Source organism: Aotus nancymaae, unplaced genomic scaffold, assembly GCF_030222135.1.
Source record: "Aotus nancymaae isolate 86718 unplaced genomic scaffold, 86718_ANA_hifiasm-v0.15.2.pri h1tg000007l, whole genome shotgun sequence".
Classification (NCBI taxonomy): Eukaryota; Metazoa; Chordata; class Mammalia; order Primates; family Aotidae; genus Aotus; species Aotus nancymaae.
Genome location: NW_026988418.1, coordinates 44,424,424 through 44,443,235, shown reverse-complemented (window position 1 = coordinate 44,443,235; position 18,812 = coordinate 44,424,424). Strand labels below are relative to the sequence as shown.

General features: G+C 39.0%; 1 protein-coding gene across 16 annotated transcripts in view; it reads right to left on the bottom strand.

Moving 5' to 3' along the window:
* The window catches only part of ADGRL2 (adhesion G protein-coupled receptor L2), a 678,543-nt gene that overhangs the window by 347,736 nt on the left and 311,995 nt on the right, over positions 1–18,812 (bottom strand). The window lies entirely within an intron of this gene.

The window sequence follows — 18,812 nt, the reverse complement described above, 5'->3', positions numbered from 1 at the left end:
GTTTGCGTTTCTCATCACTAAGTATGATGTTAGCTGAAGGATTTCTTTTTAGTAGATACTCTTTATCAAATTAAAGAAATTCCTCTCTCTACCTGGTTTACCAAGAATTTTTATAATGAATTGATGATGAATTTTATCAGATACTTTTTATGCATCTATTGATATGATCATGGGATTTTTCTTCTTAACCTGTTCATGTGATGGATTATATTAATTGATTTTTTAATGTTGAATCAGTTTTGCATACCTGGAATAAATCCCACTTGGTTTGGTATGAATTCTCTTTATACATTTTGGATTTGGTATGCCAATATTTTGAAGATTTTTACATTTTGGTTCATCCAAGGGATTTGTCTGTAGTTTCTTTTTCTTGTAATATCTTTCCTTATATATTTCGTAAAACTCACCAGTGAACTCATCTGAGCCTGGTGCTTTCTGTTTTGGAAGGTTATTAATTATTGATTCAGTTTCCTTAATAGATTTAGGACTATTCAAATTTCTATTTATTTTTGTATGAGTTTTGGCAGGTTGTGTCTTTGAAGGAATTGGTCTGTTTTTTTTTTTTCTTTTTTTGAGACAGAGTCTTGCTCTGTTGCCCAGGCTGGAGTACAGTGGCATGATCTTAGCTTCCTCAACCTCTGCCTCCAGGGTTTAAGTGATTTTCATACCTCATCCTGCCAAGCAGCTAGGATTACAGGCATGTGCCACCATGCCTGGCTAATTTTTTGTATTTTTAGTAGAGATGGGTTTCAGCATGTTGGTCAGGCTACATAGTATTCTTTTATCATCCTTTTAATGTCCATGGGATTTGTAGTAATGTACTTTTTTTATTTCTGATATTTGTGTCCTCTCTCTTTATTTCACTAGTTAGTCCAATTGGCTTATGAATTTCTTTGGTATTTTTAGAAAACTGGATTATGGTTTGTTGATTTTCACACTGATTTCCTATTTTTAATTTATTGATTAATTTCTGCTCTAATGTTTATTATTTCATTTCCTCTGCTTACTTTGGATTTCATTTGCTCTTCATTTTCTAGTTTCCTAAGGTAGACGCTTAGGTGGTTGATTTTAGATATTTCCTTTTTCCTAACACTGCACTCAATGCTATACATTTCCCTCTGAGCACTACTTTCTCTGCCTGTCACAAATTTTGAAAATGTTGTCTTCATATTCATTTAGTTCCAAGTATTTTAAAATTTCTCTTGAAATTTCTTCTTTGATCCATGTACTATGTACAAGTGTGCTTGTTCAATCTCTAAGTTTTTTGGGGGGATTTTCCAGCTATTTTTCTGCTATTAATTTTCAGTTTAATTCCATTTTGGTCTAAGATCAGACATATACTATATGATTTTTATTCTCATAAATTTGTTAAGGTCTGTTTTATGACCCAGAATGTGTGGTCTGTCTTGGTAAATATTCCAATGTGAGTTTGAGAAGAATGTGTATAGTGGTATTGATGGATAAAGTAGCTTATGGATGTTGATTATATTCAATTGATTGATGGCACTGTTCAATATCATCCTGAAAACCCCTACTGATTTTCTGCCTACTGGATGTGTCCATTTCAGATTCAGAGGTGTTGAAGTCTTCAACTATAATAGTGGATTATCTATGTCTCCTTGCAGTTCTGTCAATGTTTGCCTCATATATATTTTTAAAAATATCTCAATTGGCTTTGTGATTCTAGACTCAGGCAGCACTTCATTCCATAAATAGAATTAGTGTTCCAATGAGCTGAGAAGAAAAGCTTGGCTTTATAGATAGAGAAGGGTTAAGGAAAGCAGAAGCAAAGAACAAAGAATATATTAATCCTTTCAAAGTTGTTTCTTGTAGGGCCGGAACAGGAAGACAGAACAATAGAAAAATAACTAGTTAACATTAGGTTACTTCCCTTTAAGCTGCTGCTTTTTTGTGAGGACTAAAGCAGAGGAAACTTTATTTTCATGCCAATGAGAGAATTAAACTGGCCTGTCTGGTAAACTGGCTGTTCTCTCTCTCTCCTGATTTTTGGAAGGTTGGATAGCAGTTCAGGTCTAGTAATGTAGAACTTTAGCATGAGTAACTTCATTTTGATTTTTAGTCTGGTCTGTTGGGGCCTAGTGTAGGAGCTTAGTCCGAAACAATGGACTTCTATTTTTTATTTAACAATTTCCCCTTTTTGGCCATGCTCATCTAGGTTTCTCTTACCCTAGTGAGAGTATGACCAAAATTTAGGGCATCAGCACTACTCTCGGTTACCATAATTTTGGGTTTCTGGTCTCAGCATGCTATTTATAGATATTGGTAGCCTCCTCATTATCACGTGTTTTATTTGAGTTTTCGTTTTTCCAGCTGGGCAGAGACCATTTGACATTTGGTAGATGGGTGTATGGAAACATTTAAAACTTTGAGGGGATACAGTGTACCAAAGAGACTAGTACTGTGACTAACAGGAGGATAATACCAAGAGTTTGAAGTAAGTTCCTTAGCCACAGTCCCCATGAACCGAATAAACTATAATCAAATGACTAGATGAGGAGTCTACTCATTTTAACCATGTAATCTGCTCTATAATACTCAATGTATTTTATTTATGTGCAAGAAGAAGTGTCATCAACTGCACAGATTCCTCCCTGTTTAGTTAGTAGGTAATCTAGCATCTTGGGTTAAAGTAGTAGGTGTATATAATCCACAGAAGCTACTGATTGTGAAATAGTTACCACAGCATTATGCTGTGAAGTGTAAGAGGTTGTGTCATATATCTTTACACTCTGTTGTTAGGTGCAAAAAATAGACCCCTTTATCATTACGTAATGTCCTCTATTTCTGATAACTTTCTTTGTCTGAAGTTTGCTTTGTCTGAGATTAATATAGTTACTACTACTTTCTTTTGATTAATACCTTCATCTGTTTTTTTTCTTTTTTTTTCATTTTTGATGGAGATGGAGTCTCACTACATTGGCCATGCTGATCTCAAACCCCCGGCCCCAAGCAATTCTGCCGCCTTGACCTCCCAAAGTAGTAGGATTATAGGAATGAGCCACTATGTCCAGCCTACATCTGTTTATTTTTAATGTAAATGTGTCTTTATATTTAAAGGAACTTTCTGGTGAGGGCTGATGGCTCATGCCTGTAACCCCAGCACTTTGGGAGGCTGAAGTGCGTGGATCATCTGAGATCAGGAGTTTGAGGCCAGCCTGATCAACATGGTGAAACCTTGTCTCTACCAAAAATACAAAAAATTAGCCAGGCATGGTGGTGGGTGTCTGTAATTCCAGCTACTCGAGAAGCTGAGGCAGGAGAATGACTTAAACTGGGAGGCAGAGGTTGCAGTGAGCTGAGGTGGCATCACTGTACTCCAGCCTGGGCAATACAGTGAGACTCTGTCTCCAAAAAAACCACCACTACCACCACCACCACAACAAAAGTAACTTTCATACAGAGAACATATAATTGGGTCTCGCTTCTTTTCTTTTTGAGACAAGATCTCACTGTCTCCCAGGCTGAAGTTCAGTGGGCGATTATGGCTCACTGCAACCTTCAAATCCTGTGTTCAGGTGATCCTCTCACCCGAGCTTCCCAAGTAGCTGAGACTACAGGAACACACCATCATTCCAGGCTAATTTTTGTATTTTTTACAGAGATGGAGTTTTGCCGTGTGCCCAGGTTAGTTTTCTACTTGTTGCCCTTGTTCTTTGTCCCTGTTTTTGTCTTCCGCTCTTTTTCTGCCTTTTGTGGTTTTAATTGAATAATTTTTATGATTCCATTTTCTCTCCTTTATGAGCATATCAGTTATACTTCTTTTTAAATTTTTTTTAGTGGCTGCCCTAGAGTTTGCAGTATACATATTTACAACTAATCCAAGTCCACTTTCAAATAACATTATGTCATTTCAAGGGTAGTGTGAGTTCCTTATAATACTAAAATAATTCTAATTTCTCCCTCTCATTGCTTTTATTATAGCCATTATTTATTGCACTTATACAAGTATAAATAGCCATATATATGCATATACACAATCAAATATATTGTTGCTATTATTCTTTTGAAGAAACTGTTATGTTAGATCAATTAAGAATAAGAAAAATAAAAGTTTTTATTTTACTTTCACTTACTGCTTCCCTAATGCTTTTCCTTTCTTTATATAGATCTGATTTCTGACCTTTCTCATTTTCCTTTTCTCTAAAGAACATTTCTTGCAAGGCAGGTCTACTGGTAACACTTTCCTTCTATTACTGCTTGCCAAAAAGTCTTTATTTCTCTTTCACTTTTGAAGGATAATTTTGCAGGGTACAGAATTCAAAGTTGGTTAGTTTTTTTTTTCTCTCACCACTTTACAGATTTTATTCCGCTCTCCTCTTGCTTGCATGGTTTCTGAGAGGAAGTTGGATGTAATTCCAGCCCCATTGTTATCTAATGGGACCATCATGGTATATGTAGTCTGCCATTGACCAAAACACGGTTATATGCTGAATGACTCTATATTTAAGTCCAAATTCAAATTCAACAAGGAGTTTACCTAGTCAATGTCTAGTTGTTGGTTAGACAAATGTAATATCTTTTATAATATGCTTCCTTAGGCCCACAAACTGGACATTCACTAGGTATATGGTATGCTGAATTTTAAGTTGATATGTTCATAATTACTTCAGAAATGTATATGATTCCTCTCTTAAATCTTGCCGTAGAAAAAATGTTCAACTTTCCATGTATTGAATTATGTGTGGACTGATTAGAGTGCATTCAAAGAGAAATATTCTGTTTTCTTCAAAATTCCATGCAATTGTCTAAAAATAATTATTTCTAAGAATATAAAACAATATTTTACAAACAATAAGCACAAAAGATCAGTTGAAATGAGCAATCATTTAAAATATTAAATACTTATTTCCCATCCCCTTTGCCATATTCATTATTTTTGAGAAGAACATCTAGAAATCCTTTTCTTTAGAAGCTTCAGCAGAAGCTCTTTCTGAACATTTCAGTTGTTTTTCAGCTGTGCTAAGTGGAAGAAAGGGCCCTTGGAATCAGATCAATGTGGTTTCAAATCCTCTTTCTACTACTTACTGGTTGTGGAAGCTGGGTCGAATTATTTCACTTCTCAATATTCTCTTCAGAAATTTAAGATTATAATTCCTACCTGGAAGGTTTTTTGGAATATTAAAGGAATAATTATTCCTTTACCTCACAGGTATACAAGCTCCTTTGAAAAACACTTAGCAGGATATCTGACCTGGAAATGTGCTCAGGGTTGGAATACCATCCTATTCCTTTTGGGTCAGTGCAGTATTTCCCAACTTAAAAAACAAGCTGGGTGCAGTGGGTCACGACTGCAATCCCAGCACTTTGGAAGGCTGAGGCGGGTGGATCACTTGAGGTCAGGAGTTCAAGACCAACCTGGCCAACATGGTGAAACCCCATCTCTACTAAAATATAAAAGTTAGCCAGGTATGGTGGCACATGCCTGTAATCCCAGTTACTGGAGAGAGGCTGAGGCAGGAGAACCGCTTGAACCAGGGACGCACAGCTTGCAGTAAGCCGAGATCACACCACTGCCCTCCCATCTGGGCAACAGAGTGAGACTCTGTTTCAACAACACCAACAACAAACTCTAAAAAGGATTATAGAGTCAAATCAATTTTTTTTGATGAAGAGTACATTACACAGTCTCTTTCTTTGGTATATGAAAATGCACATTAGTATTTATTAAAGGTTCTAGGGAGGTTTAATCTGCTATTTTTCAGTCTTATTTGAGCATGGATTTTTGTTAATCTCTAGAGAACATAAATTAATGGTTCTGGAGAGCTCAGTTTGGGGAAAACTGGGCCAGAAAATGGGGACATATGGGTAATGGCTTTAAAGCTCCTGAGAACAGGGGAAAAACTTAGAAAAAAAATAGGGACAATTTGTGTAGCCATCCATTCCCATTAGAGTTTCCTCCCTTTTCCAATTAGAGTATGGGTCCCTCCGAGGAAGGCTTTTAGACTTTCCCATCAAAGTACCCCTCAAGCAAGGGACAGCGAACACTTATTTTATCATAAAAGCCCACGAGAATCTCCCATGTTATGCCATAAGATTTGTTTGTTTAAATATAAAATAAAATTTTAATTATTAAAAAGTAAATGATTTCGGTATTTCCTACATACACACACACACACATACACATTCCTACACCCATACATAAATGTACACATATACACACACTTTGTTTCTATCAACTTTATGTTTACAGGATATATTATATTTATGTGTTATATTTATGTACCATATTATATTATGTATATAATAAATGTAGACTCTCCGCTATAATACCGAGCAGCCAGGGGAGGAGTACATGTACTCCTCTATGAGAAGCAAGGCCTTAGGTCAGCCAGTCTACAAATGTTGCCTGGGTCCTCTAGTCTGGGTACTGTTTTAGGGGCTAAGCAAGGATGCTGACAGACAGTCTGTGCCTTTAAGGCATTCTTACAATGTTGTGTCCCATGACTGTGTCTGGGGTGTCTGCTGAGTGTGAGGATGTAAAAAGTGAGGCAGCCAAAAAACTCATGGAATGATAAATCAGATAACTTTTAGCACTGACTGGTGCTATAAAGAAGTTGCAACAGGGATAGAGTGACTGATGGAAGCTACTTGAACCAAAGGGACAGGGAGCTCTTTAAAGATGAAACATTCAGGTTGAAGTCCACTGCTGTGGTGTGAACGTGCCCCCACAATCCACACATGGAAATCTTATGCCCCAATGTGACATATTAGGAAGTGGGTCCTTCTGAGAGGTGATTAGGTCACAAGAGCCCTCATTAATGGGATTAGGGCCCTTATAAAAGGAGCTCAAGGGAGACCTCTCCCCTCTTCTGTTATGTGAGCACATAGCTAGACGGTGCCATCTGTGAATCAGGAAGTAGCTCTTCACCAGACACCAAGTCTGTCCGCATGTTGGTCCTGGACTTCCCAGCCTTCAGAACTGTGAGAAACAAATTTCTCTTGTTTATAAGCTTGCTAGTTTCTGGCACTTTTATAGAAGCACGAAGGGGCTAAGACACCCACTGATAAGAAGATGACATGCAAAGATCTGAGAGAAGTGCTTTCTAACTCGAAGGCATAGCACTGCAAAAGCCAGAGGATTAGAAGAGCCTGGGCATGCGGTTTCCTTTGAATTTCTCATAACAGACCCCGAGATAAGGACTGAATACAAGTAGTTTATTTGGGAAGTCACCCCAGGAAGCACCAGAGAGGAAATGGAGAAGGCGAACAGGGACAGAGAAAGGCTAATAAAGGGCATGTTATAAGTAAGTTACTGCTGTGGATGATAGAGGTTCATTTCCTCTGGGGCCCTGGGGCTCTTTTGAACTTAACTCAGGATCATCCTACCAGACACCCAAGAGGCTAGGCTATGTATCTGCCTTCTCCACCATCTCACTGCTGAGTATAATTCTCGGGTGTTAAGCTCCAGCACTTCTAGGTTGTGCCTGTGGAGGTCAAGCAAACCCCTGAAGAAAGCCTTCAGGCAAATACAAAAAGAGACACTTGCTAAAGATGGGAAACTGTCAGAATGCTGAAAACTCTTCAACTCCAGGCAGGATAAGGTTGGGCCATTAACAGTGTGTGTCTTCTACAGAATCTAACGTAAAGCTAACAAAGGCCAGACATGGTGACTCACTCCTGTAATCCCAATATTTTGGGAGGCTGAGGTGGGCAGATCACCTGAGGTCAGCAGTTGGAGGCCAGTCTGTCCAACATGGTGAAACCCCATCTCTACTAAAAATACAAAAATTAGCCAGACGTGATGGTGCGTGCCTGTAATCCCAGCTACTCCGGAGGCTGAGGCTGCAACCCAGGAGTCAGATGCATCGGTAAGCCAGGATTGTGCCACTGCACTCCAGCCTGGGTGACAGAGCGAGATTAAATCTCAAAAAAAAAAAAAAAGCTAACTTAAAGCTAACATGATTGGAGCATAGTTGGGGGGAACACGGAGGGAGATAAGATCAGAGAGGCAGGCAGAAGCCAGATGATAACTTTTGTTTTTAAAGTCCATTTGCAATGAGTAGCCATTGGAGGGTTTAAGTGGAGAAATGCTCTGATATGATTAAGCTTCAGAAAGATCACTGGGTTTTTTGTGGAAGACAGTCCATAAAGAGGCCTGATGAGAGGCAGCAAGATAGATTAGGAAGGTTTTATAGTAGTCTGGCAAGAGATCAATTGGGTTCAGTGGTTAATATTAGTCCTCCTCATCTTAATCTATAAGAAGTGTTTGGCGCAATTGATCACTTCTTCCTTTTGAAACACTTTCTTGCCTTGGATTCCAGAATACCACTTTCTTTTGATTCTCCTGTCTCTCTGGGACTCTTACCCAGTATTCTTTTTTGGAGTGTTCCAGGCCTGGAACATTTTCTCTATTTTTATATATTCCTTAGGTTATCTCATGCAGTCTTATGGCTTTAAACACTACTGGCACCCACAAGTCTTTCAAATGATATCTGTAGTCCAGAACTTTATTACCGACTTTATCATGATTTGGGTGTCTGGTTGACCTTACCTTTAGCCTTGCAAATGGTGGTAGACATAATGGTTGTAGCGGTAGACATGGTGAAAGTGGTTAACTGAGTAAACGTTTTGGAGGTGGAACCAACAAGACTTAACGATGGATTAGATATGAGGATGATAAGGAATCTAAGATGGCAACTCAGTTTTGACCTGAACAACTGGTTAGATGGTGGTGCTATTTACTGAAATCAAGAGGAGTAGATTTGGTAGAGAAAATCAGTGGTTCTCTTTCTTTCTTTCTTTCTTTCTTTTGAGACAGAGTCTTACTGTGCTACCCAGGCTGGAGTGCAGTGGAGTGGTCTTGGCTCACTGCAACCTCCCCTTCCCTGGTTCAAGCGATTTTCCTGCCTCAGCTTTGGGAGTAGCTGGAATTACAGGCATGTGCCACCACGCCTGGCTGATTTTTGTATTTTTAGTGAAGACAGGGTTTCACCATGTTGGCCCAGCTGGTGTTGAACTCCTGACCTCAAGTGATCCACCAGCCTCAGCCTCCCAAAGTGCTGGGATTACAGGCATGAGCCACCGCGCCCGGCATGTTCTCTTTTGACTATATTATGTTTTAGATGCCTGTTAGGCATCCAGATGGGATGTGTGAGATACGTGAGTGCTCCTATTAAAGGACAGATTACCTCATCCATTCACCCATAGCTAATTTAAAAAACCAAGGCAGAATTTTACAAAGATGTAGCCCATATAAAAGCTCACAGTTTCTCTCTGTATATTGGGACTAGAGAGTTGAAGAACAGTTATCTAACCATCAGACATTTGAAAGGAGTGGAGAACCATCTGGTCTGATAAACCTCCTCTGTAGTATATCCTAAAACATTCACAGTCAGGTTAGCAATTGAAAAGGCTAGACAAACATTGTCAAATAGACTTTGGTATATAAAAAAAATCTATTATAGCCAAGTCAATCCTTTTTAAATCCCCTGCTCAAATCCCTCCAATGACTTCCATCCCACTTAGAATAAAAGACCTTACTATGTCTGATCTGGCTGTCGCTAATCCAACCCTGCCCAGCTTTTCACCTCCTAACATGGCCCCCTTGCTCCCTCAACTCTGCCCACAGATGGCCTTCCTACTCTACCCTAAACACTCCAAGCTGCACACGCAGAGCCTTTGCCCTTACTTCTTCTCTGTCTGAAATTTCTTCCTTCCAGATGTGTGTGGCTTTTTCCTTACCCTCATTTTGGTCTTGCTCCCACGGTTCCTGCACAAGAGGCCCTACTTAGACCATCTCCTGTGAAATATCTGACTCTGTTGTTCTTTTTCCTTTTACTGTATTTTTATTCTTCATTTTTTTCACTACTTAAGCTCAGTCTAAATATTTGTTTGCTTTGTATTCGTGTCTCTTATCAGCATGTAAGTATGAAGAGGCTAGGGTCTTTACTTGGTCTGTTTTGTTTAATGCCATATCCCCAGATTCTGTTACATTGCCTGACACATAACAGGCACTTGGTAAAGGATTTCATTGAATAAATAAATGAATGATTCTTTTTAAATGTATGCCATCGAGTATTTTTTATGTGGCCATGGAAGGCTATATAATAAATAGTTGATGTGCAGGAGAAAAATGCCATGATAGGAAATCTCAGAGCCAACAATGTCAGAGCCTAGATGCAAAGATCCAGGCAAGCAGACACTATCATCAGCATCAAGGAAAACTTTCCAAATTTAGCAGATCTTTACCAGCCATTCAAGGAAATGCTCTAGTGTGTGATTTGGTGGGTGTCCAGGCAGGGGAAAGTGAGAATGGCAATAATCATGTTATGTAGACTTTTGAGACTAGATCTTAGACAAAGTAGAACAATCAAGGACCTAATTATCAGACCTGTGGTATATATTAAGCAATGTCTCTTAGACTTTGTTGTATATTAGAACCAGCTACTGAATTTTAAAACACTCCATTGTTCATTGCATCTTATACCAGAAAAGTCAGAGTATCTGGGAATGGGACCTAGATATCAGTGCGTAATTCCAAATGCAGTCAAGTTTGAGAATCAAGGTACTAGACTTTGCTGTTCAAAGTGTGGTCTCCAGGCTGGGTGTGGTAGGTCATGCTTATAATCCCAGCACTTTGGGAGGCGGATCACTTGAGATCAGGAGTTCTATACCAGCCTGGTCAACACGGTGAAACCCTGACTCTACTAAAAATACCAAACTTAGCCTGATGTGGTGATGCAGGCCTGTAATCCAAGCTACTTGGGAGGCTAAGGCAGGAGAATCGTCTGAACACGGGAAGCGGAGGTTGCGATGAGCCCTGATAGAGCCACTGCATTCCAGCCTGGGTGACACAGCAAGACTCCATCTCAAAAAAAAAAAAAAGGTAGATCGGTTGGTTCCAAACTATGAATGAGGTGGAGGTAGTGAGGGTATTGGGCCAGTGAGTGATATGATTAATATGCATATTGGGCTCATATTGGAAAGGTAGAAATTTTTGATGCACGATTGAAATAAACAATATGAGAATAGTGCAAGAATGAGAATAAGTGAGATTTTTTTTCACTGTTTTTCAATATTGATGTATTTCCACAAGTCTTATAAAATCAGGTTGTGTAGCTTATTATTTTAATCACCCAAATGTTTAAAACATCATTTAAAATTAGGAGACTATGTAGAATTCAGCAGTAGATTAGAAATTGTTTTGCTTGGTTGGCTTTGTTAAGCTTCTGCTAAATTCTCTTCTTCAGAAATATAACTTTTTATTTCCATATCAATAGCATAGTTGATAGGGTTTTTGCCACTTCATATAATTATTTTTATGATTGCAAACTTTAAACTTGTAGCATATTTTACATATTTTTGAAAAGTACTGGCATATTTAAAAATTCCTTTAGTCTGCTAATCAAGCCCAATATATACCTCCACATGTGTATCACCTCATTTTAAATGCATGTGCTGGTTTCATTGTGGAAAGTTTAAAATTCTAGGAAAACTGAGGCATAAAAGAAACTCGAAAGTCATACAAGGAATTTGATTTATGATGGAAATAACCACTTTTCCTATTACAAAGTGTTCTACCATACGTATTCTAACTTTTTTAAAAATACTGCAATTGGACTTTGATCTAGTAAACTATAATCTCTATGAGATTGGTTCAGACTCTAGGGCTTCACTCAGTTCTGGGCATGGAGTAGGTGCTCAAAAAGTATTCGATGATTAAATGAATAAAAAGTTACTAGCTGAGAGGAGTCAGGCTTGTCAGTACCCACTCCTCTGGAGGGGGATTGCTCTTGGCTGATGGGAGCTGTCTTTCCTGGAGAAGGCTGGGAGGTTAGACTTTTGAAACCACAGCTTTGCCTTGTTTTCTCTCCACTGTCTTATTCAGCTAATGTTCCTGCTTTACAGTATCTCCTGCAAGCACTCTCTCAATATGTCACTTGCACCAAAATCCGCATCTCAGCTCTGCTTCTAGGAAATTTGATCTAAAACATTATACATATATGTATGTGCAATTATTACATATTATATATATATGTGTGTATGTGTATACGTGTGTGTGCATACCAATATATTCATATATACATATGGATATGTACACACACACAGTTTTCCAAAATTTTTAGCCTGTTCTACAGTAAGAAGTATATTTTACATTATGATTTAGTATAAAGGATTAATAAAAAATTAGGTTGGACATAGTGGCTTACACCTGCAATCTCAGCACTTTGGCAGGCTGAGGTAGGAGGATTGCTTGAGGCCAGGAGTTCAAGACCAGCCTGAGCAACATAGCAAAACCCAGTCTCTACATGTACATACATACACATACATATGTATACATATACCTACATAGGTATACACACACACACATATATACGCACATTCATTCATTTAACAACAAGTATTCCTCTGTTGCCTGTTATGATCCAAGCACTATTCTGTTGTTTTTGATTAGGAAACGGTAGTGCATATGAAATTAACATTCATAATATAAAACTTTACCATGTGTTATGCAGGCTGATACATTCTATTTTATTCTAATCTTTTATTTTTTAAAATAATCTATTCTCTTCATTTTTTTAAATGCTGCTCATGACCCACTAAATAGATTTAACAATGTGCTTCAGAGTTGTAGCCATTAGTTTGAAAACACTGCCTTAGATAGTGTCACATCTGATTTTATAAGGTATAGGGATATTTTGGTTAAAACCTTCAGGCATTCAATATGATATAATATTTAATACTAAAAATATATTTAACTGGCATATGTATGGTATTATCTTCCTCCTTGAAGGCTTATATGAGTCAACCTCTATTTTTATTACGATTTCTTTTCAAAATACCCTTTTCATCTTCTTCAACTAGAAGTCAATAAATGAAGCTTTTGCCCTATGTCTAAACTGTCAAGATCTCTAAGAGAAATGTGCTTTAAAGATGTAGGAGTTAATGGTCACTCTTGCACTATAAATTCTATTGGCAGATACTCTACTAGCTGGTAGATATAAGGATGACTTTCTCCTTGAAAACTCTAATGAGACTTGGGAATAATATACAATCTGTGATTCAGGTAGTATCTTCTAAATGTAAGAGCTTTTAAATAATCTTAAAACCTTATCTAAAATAAATCACATTATTTCTTGTTATTTCTTAGAGAAGTAAAGAAATCTAATACAGTTCACAAGTATTTGTGAAGTAAAACAGCTTTAGATTTTTTTACCTAAAAAATTCATTCTCTTATTTAAGAAGAGGTTATAACATATGTATGCCATTTGATTGATTTAGAAGTGAGAAAGTTCTGTTTTCCCTAAATATTCTGCCTGGAGAGAGGTTAGAAAGGCCAAGACTGAAGCAATTGTGAATGGTGGAAAGAAAGTATTCTCTATTTTTTTCATTTTTTTTTTTCTTGAGACGGAGTCTTGTTCTGTTGCCCAGGCTGATGTGGCACGATCTCCGCTCACTGCAACCTCAGCCTCCCAAGTTCAAACGATTCTTCTGCCTCAGCCTCCTGAGTAGCTGGGATTACAGGTATGCACCACCATGCCCTGCTAATTTTTGTATTTTTAGTAAAGACAGGGTTTAACCATATTGGCCAGGCTGGTCTGGAACTCCTGATCTCATGATCCGCCTGCCTTGGCCTCCCAAAGTGCTGGAATTACAGGCGTGAGCTACCATGCCCAGCCTGAAAGCATTCTCTTAAGCATCACTTTTGTTTAAATACTAATCTGCTGAGGAAATAGGTAGCTTAGGGATTGCTTATGGTATCAGTTTCCTTATCTGTAAAATGGGATAATAATCTCAAGTTCCTCACAGGGTTGTTGTGAGAAAAAAATATGTTATAACATGTTCAGTGACTGGCTTGTTGTCACTCAACAGACACTTAGTAAATGTTGATTTATACCAATTAAGATTTATCAAGACTGGACATGTAGTTACCTGGTAAGAGAAGCCACAGAACCATTAGAAAATATTACAAAGTATTGCTGTGATTGCTTAACACACTTACTGGGACTTACACACTCAAATGATAGCTTTGAGAGGGCACATATAGGGCCCAGTAATGATGTCCTCACTCTGAGCATCTTCAATTCTCCACTTTCCAATTTGCCCTCAGAATACATTCTCTTACTTACATTTTGTGACTGATGTTATTTACTATCAATATGATTTACCTAACTGGGTGTCCACCTTTCTCATCAGGCTTAGATCTAAGTGACTTTCAATGGGTCCAAGAGTCTAAATCAACCTTGAAAGATTCAGATGTGTATTTTTTTTTATCGTGATCCAGGACCTGAAGGTGACATTGAAAGAGCAGCTCCAAAAATGCTGTGATTAGCTGCAATGAATATGATTGTTTCTATCAGCCTGGCTCTTTAGGAAGCCAAGAAGATACACACCACTGACGGTTTGCGAGGATGGCTCCTGGCTGCTCAGGATGTAAGCACAGCAGTGGGCCATGGCCAGGCTGTGGCATCTTGTGCTGAGCTGAGGCCAGGGATATCTAAATTCGGGAGCTTGTGGCATTCTAGAGCTTCAGAGGATCTCTCAAAGTCCCATGCTCTGAATCTGTTTTAGCTGAGATATGCCTGGACTCATAGTTCTGATCCAGTTCAAGCTGTCTGTCCTACTGTTTTCAATTTGTCCACACTTCTCAGTCTGCTTCCACTCAGAAGGACACAGTTCCATGACGATCATAGAAGAATTATTATATTTAATCATTCTGAGCCTCAGTTGCTTCATATGGAAAATGGAGGTAATAGTACATTTTAGTAGGGTTGTTGTAAGATTACATAAAATAATGAAAATAGAGGGCTTAATCAAGTATTTGCACATGGTAAACTCTCAATAAATGATAGCTATTGTTATTATTATTATTCATAGCAGCAAATGTGGCTCAACCTACCTCAGTGCCCAGCTCAGTGACTTGGAAACTCAGTTCAATTAAAGGCTTGTTCCTCTTAGATTTACCCAAGAGTTGATGATGAACAACTATTCTGGGGCAGAAAACCTTTTACAAAATCTGCAGTTCAGATTATGGGAAAAGACTCAGGCACGAAGGGCACCAAGTTAGTTGGATAAATTGAATATATACATTTAAGTATGTGGCTTAAAAAAAAATGCTCATGGGCCTTTATACTCACATTTGCTATGGAAATACGGTTTTAGTTTTCATGACTTCCGAACCCATTATCCATTTCTAGAATAACAGTAATAATAGTAATAAGAATAATAGCTAACGTTTAGGAAAATTACCAGATACGATGTGTATCTGGCTTGGCGTCACTACAGTGAATAAAGTATTGAAGCAAAAAGAGCAGATCTAGCCCCTCCCCGTATTTTTACCTCAGCGCTCCCCACCTACCCTCCACTGATGCCCTTTACCATTCTGGTGTTCACGAGTATATAAGACATCATTAAACTCTAACTGCCAATATTCTCCTCCCACTGGTAAAGTATAGGTTTAAATGCTTTTATTCACACATCAGCAAATATTTATAAAATGTGTGCTCTGAGGCATTGGTCAAAGGACCGAAGTAGAACACTCCTTCACAGATCATCTAGTCCAGAGGCCTCAGAGTGTCTCCCAGGTCCACCGCCCTAGCCAGTTGACTCTGTTACAGTAAGGAATCTTTTCAGCTAAACTGCCTATGTGTCAGTTTTTACATGTTTTACATTGGAATAACACTTGTTTTGTTTTATAGCTTATGTGAAAAGTACAGTGTTCAGGCCAGGCGCAGTGCTCACACCTGTAATCCCAGCACTTTAGGAGGCCGAGGTGGGCGGATCACCTGAGATCAGGCGTTTGAGACCAACATGGCCAAAACGGTGAAACCCCGTCTCCACAAAAAGCACAAAAATTAGCTGGGCATGGTGGCTTGCACCTGTAATCCCAGCTACTTATGGGGCTGAGGTGGGAGGACTGCTTGAGCCTGGGAAGTTGAGGCTGCAGTGAGTTGAGATTGCACCACTGCACTCCATTCTGGGTGACAAGAGTGAGACACTATCAAAAAAAAAGTATAGAGTTCATTAAAGCAAAAGTTCATGTTCACTGATTGGTAAGAACACTATGATCTTTGTCTTTGGTGGTGTTTATTGGTCTTTGATATTTCCCAGGCAAGATGTGGAAAAGGGTGGAGTAGTTCTGGGGAAGTACCACTAGAAAACCCAGCTGGAAAGCAACCAGTCCTTGATGGGGCTTTGTGACAGTGTTTAAGCCCCTGTGTTTTGGGTCTCAGGTTCCTGCAGCCTAACACAATTTGTAATCATTCAGGAGGTGTGTCACTTGGGATTGTTATTGTGTCACAGAGGGAAAATATAGCTGAGATTGCCGCAGGCTAGCCACTCTTCAAAGGCAAATGAAAGAATGAAAATTCTTCTCTGACAGCTTTTTAAAATAAGGCACTTTTAACTCTATATAGTCCACAATTCAACTTGTGCCAAGTATGCCATTATTTTTAAGTGTGGTTTGTTCTAAAGATGCTTACTGCCAGTAAGAAGTTTGGATTGCTGGTGGAGCTTCTGTTTTAATGTAGACTATTTGATGTTGGTGGTTTTGTTTTTCAGCTTTCTAGGTAAGAGCACCACAAAGAATGCAACTGTAATGTAAAGAAAAGGCAAAATTTTAATACTTCATTGAAGCACATGGGAAACGTGTCTTCTAAAGGGGGAAGACAGCTTAAGAATTGGCTTTTCCTAGAGAACAAAATGAGGCTCAACTCTCACAACATGAATTTGGCAGCCATGCAGTTTCTCACCCTAAGTAAAACACCACTGATAACTGCTCCAGTCCTCGAAGACTGGAGAAAACTGACAGCTTTACAGAAGTGATAGAGTATCTAACACAGCTTTTCTTTCTCTATTAACCCAAGGAAGAAAAACATATAAGGAAGAAAAGTACCTGTTTTCCTCGTCACCCTACATACCCCTTATGTCCCTTTTTCAAGTGTCAAATATTTTGTAATGAAAATCTATTTTTACACATGAGGGCAAGAAAATTTAGAGGAGAGAGAGAGAGGGAGGGAGGGAGAAGATATGGAAGAGGGTAAAAGGGAAGGAGGGAGAGGGAGAGAAGGTGATGTGTCTCTTGCCAGTATTTCTATGTTCTGTGTATTTTCATTAGGTTTTCTCCTGATAAGCATTCTGTCTCATTCAGGAAACACATTACACTGAAGGAGGTTTTTCATTTAACTCTCCCGAGTCTTGGTTTCCTTATCATCATTAAAGGATAAAGAAAGAGTTTCAGAGTGAAGGTGTTGGGATTAATTGTGTATTATAGATAAAAATGTTTTGAACTCTCCCAGAAAGACACAGCGCAAGGTATTCCTATTGTCATGACACCAAAGAGACTCCGTACTTTGCTCTTACTGCTTCTTAGCTTCCCAGTGTCTAGCCAAAGTATAAGCTTAATGATGGATATAAAATGATGGAGCTGCACAACAACTCAGCACTTGTCTAATTCAGCCTCTTCTTTTATACGGAATTGGGGAGTGGGGCTTAGAGACATTAAATAACTTTTGAGGGTTGCCATACTTCACAGTCAGTTTCCTTAACTGGGAGGGGATTTCAAGGTTATACAGTTAATTCTTCTCTATATATGCCTGTTTTCTTCATGGCTTGTACTATTTAAACTTGAACTACAGTTTTTACTCTAAAGTTTCTAAAACTGGCATCTCTATCTCTGACCAGTGTGTTCTCCAATCTCATACTTCTATTTGTTTTCACAAAGTCAGTAATTAGATAACTGTATTACTTTTTTATTTTGCGAGGGCTGGGGTAGTGGCACAACCTTGGCTCACTGCAATCTTTGCCTCCTGGGTTCAAAAGATTCTCATGCCTCAGCCTCCGCAGTAGCTGGGGTTATAGGCACGGGCCACCACATCTGGCTAATTTTTGTATTTTTAATAGGAATGGGGTTTCACCTTGTTGGCCAGGCTGATCTTGAACTCTTGGCCTCAAGTGATCTGCCTGCCTCGGCCTCCCAAAGTGCTAGGATTACAGGCCTGAGCCACTGCTCCCAGCCAGATAACTGTATTATCTTTAATGGCAAGAACTGCAATTACTTTTGCACCAACCTAACAGTTTCATAGTGCTTCCATAATAAATAACACAAATTGGGCAGCTTAAAACAACAGAAATGTATTCTCTCACAGTTCTGGATAACAGAAGGTCTGAAATCCAGGTATCGGTGTCCCTTTGAAGTCTCTGGGAGAGCACTCTTCCCCGCCTCTTCTTAGCTTCCGGTTGTTGTGGATGGTCTTCGCTCTTCCTGGGCTTACTGCAGCATTGCTCCAGTCTCTGTCTCCTTCGTCACATGGCCTCCTTCCCTGTGTGTGTCTTTGTGTCTCCAGATCTTAGAATGTTATCAGTCCCCTCCTTAGAAAGATATCAGTGGATGTGGTGGCTCACGCCTGTAATGCCAGCATTCTGGGAGGCAGAGGCAGGCAGATCACGAGGTCAGGAGTTCAAGGCCAGCCTGGACAACATGGTGAAACCCCGCTACTAAAAATACAAAAATTAGCTGGGCATGGTGGCACGTGCCTGTAATCCTAGCTACTCGGGAGGCTGAGGGAGAATAATCACTTGAACCCAGGAGGCAGAGGTTGCAGAGCCAAGATCCTACCACTGCACTCCAGCCTGGGTGACAGAGAGAGACTCTGTCTTGGAAAAAAATAAAAAAGAAAGAAAGATATTGGATTTAGGGCCTATCCTAACCTAGTATGATCTCCTTTTAACTTCATTACACCTGCAAAGACCCTATTTTCAAATACAACCACAAGTATCTGGGGTTAGGACTTCAACATAATTTTCTGAGAGGCACAACTTAACCCACAACAATAAGCTACTCTTATATTAAA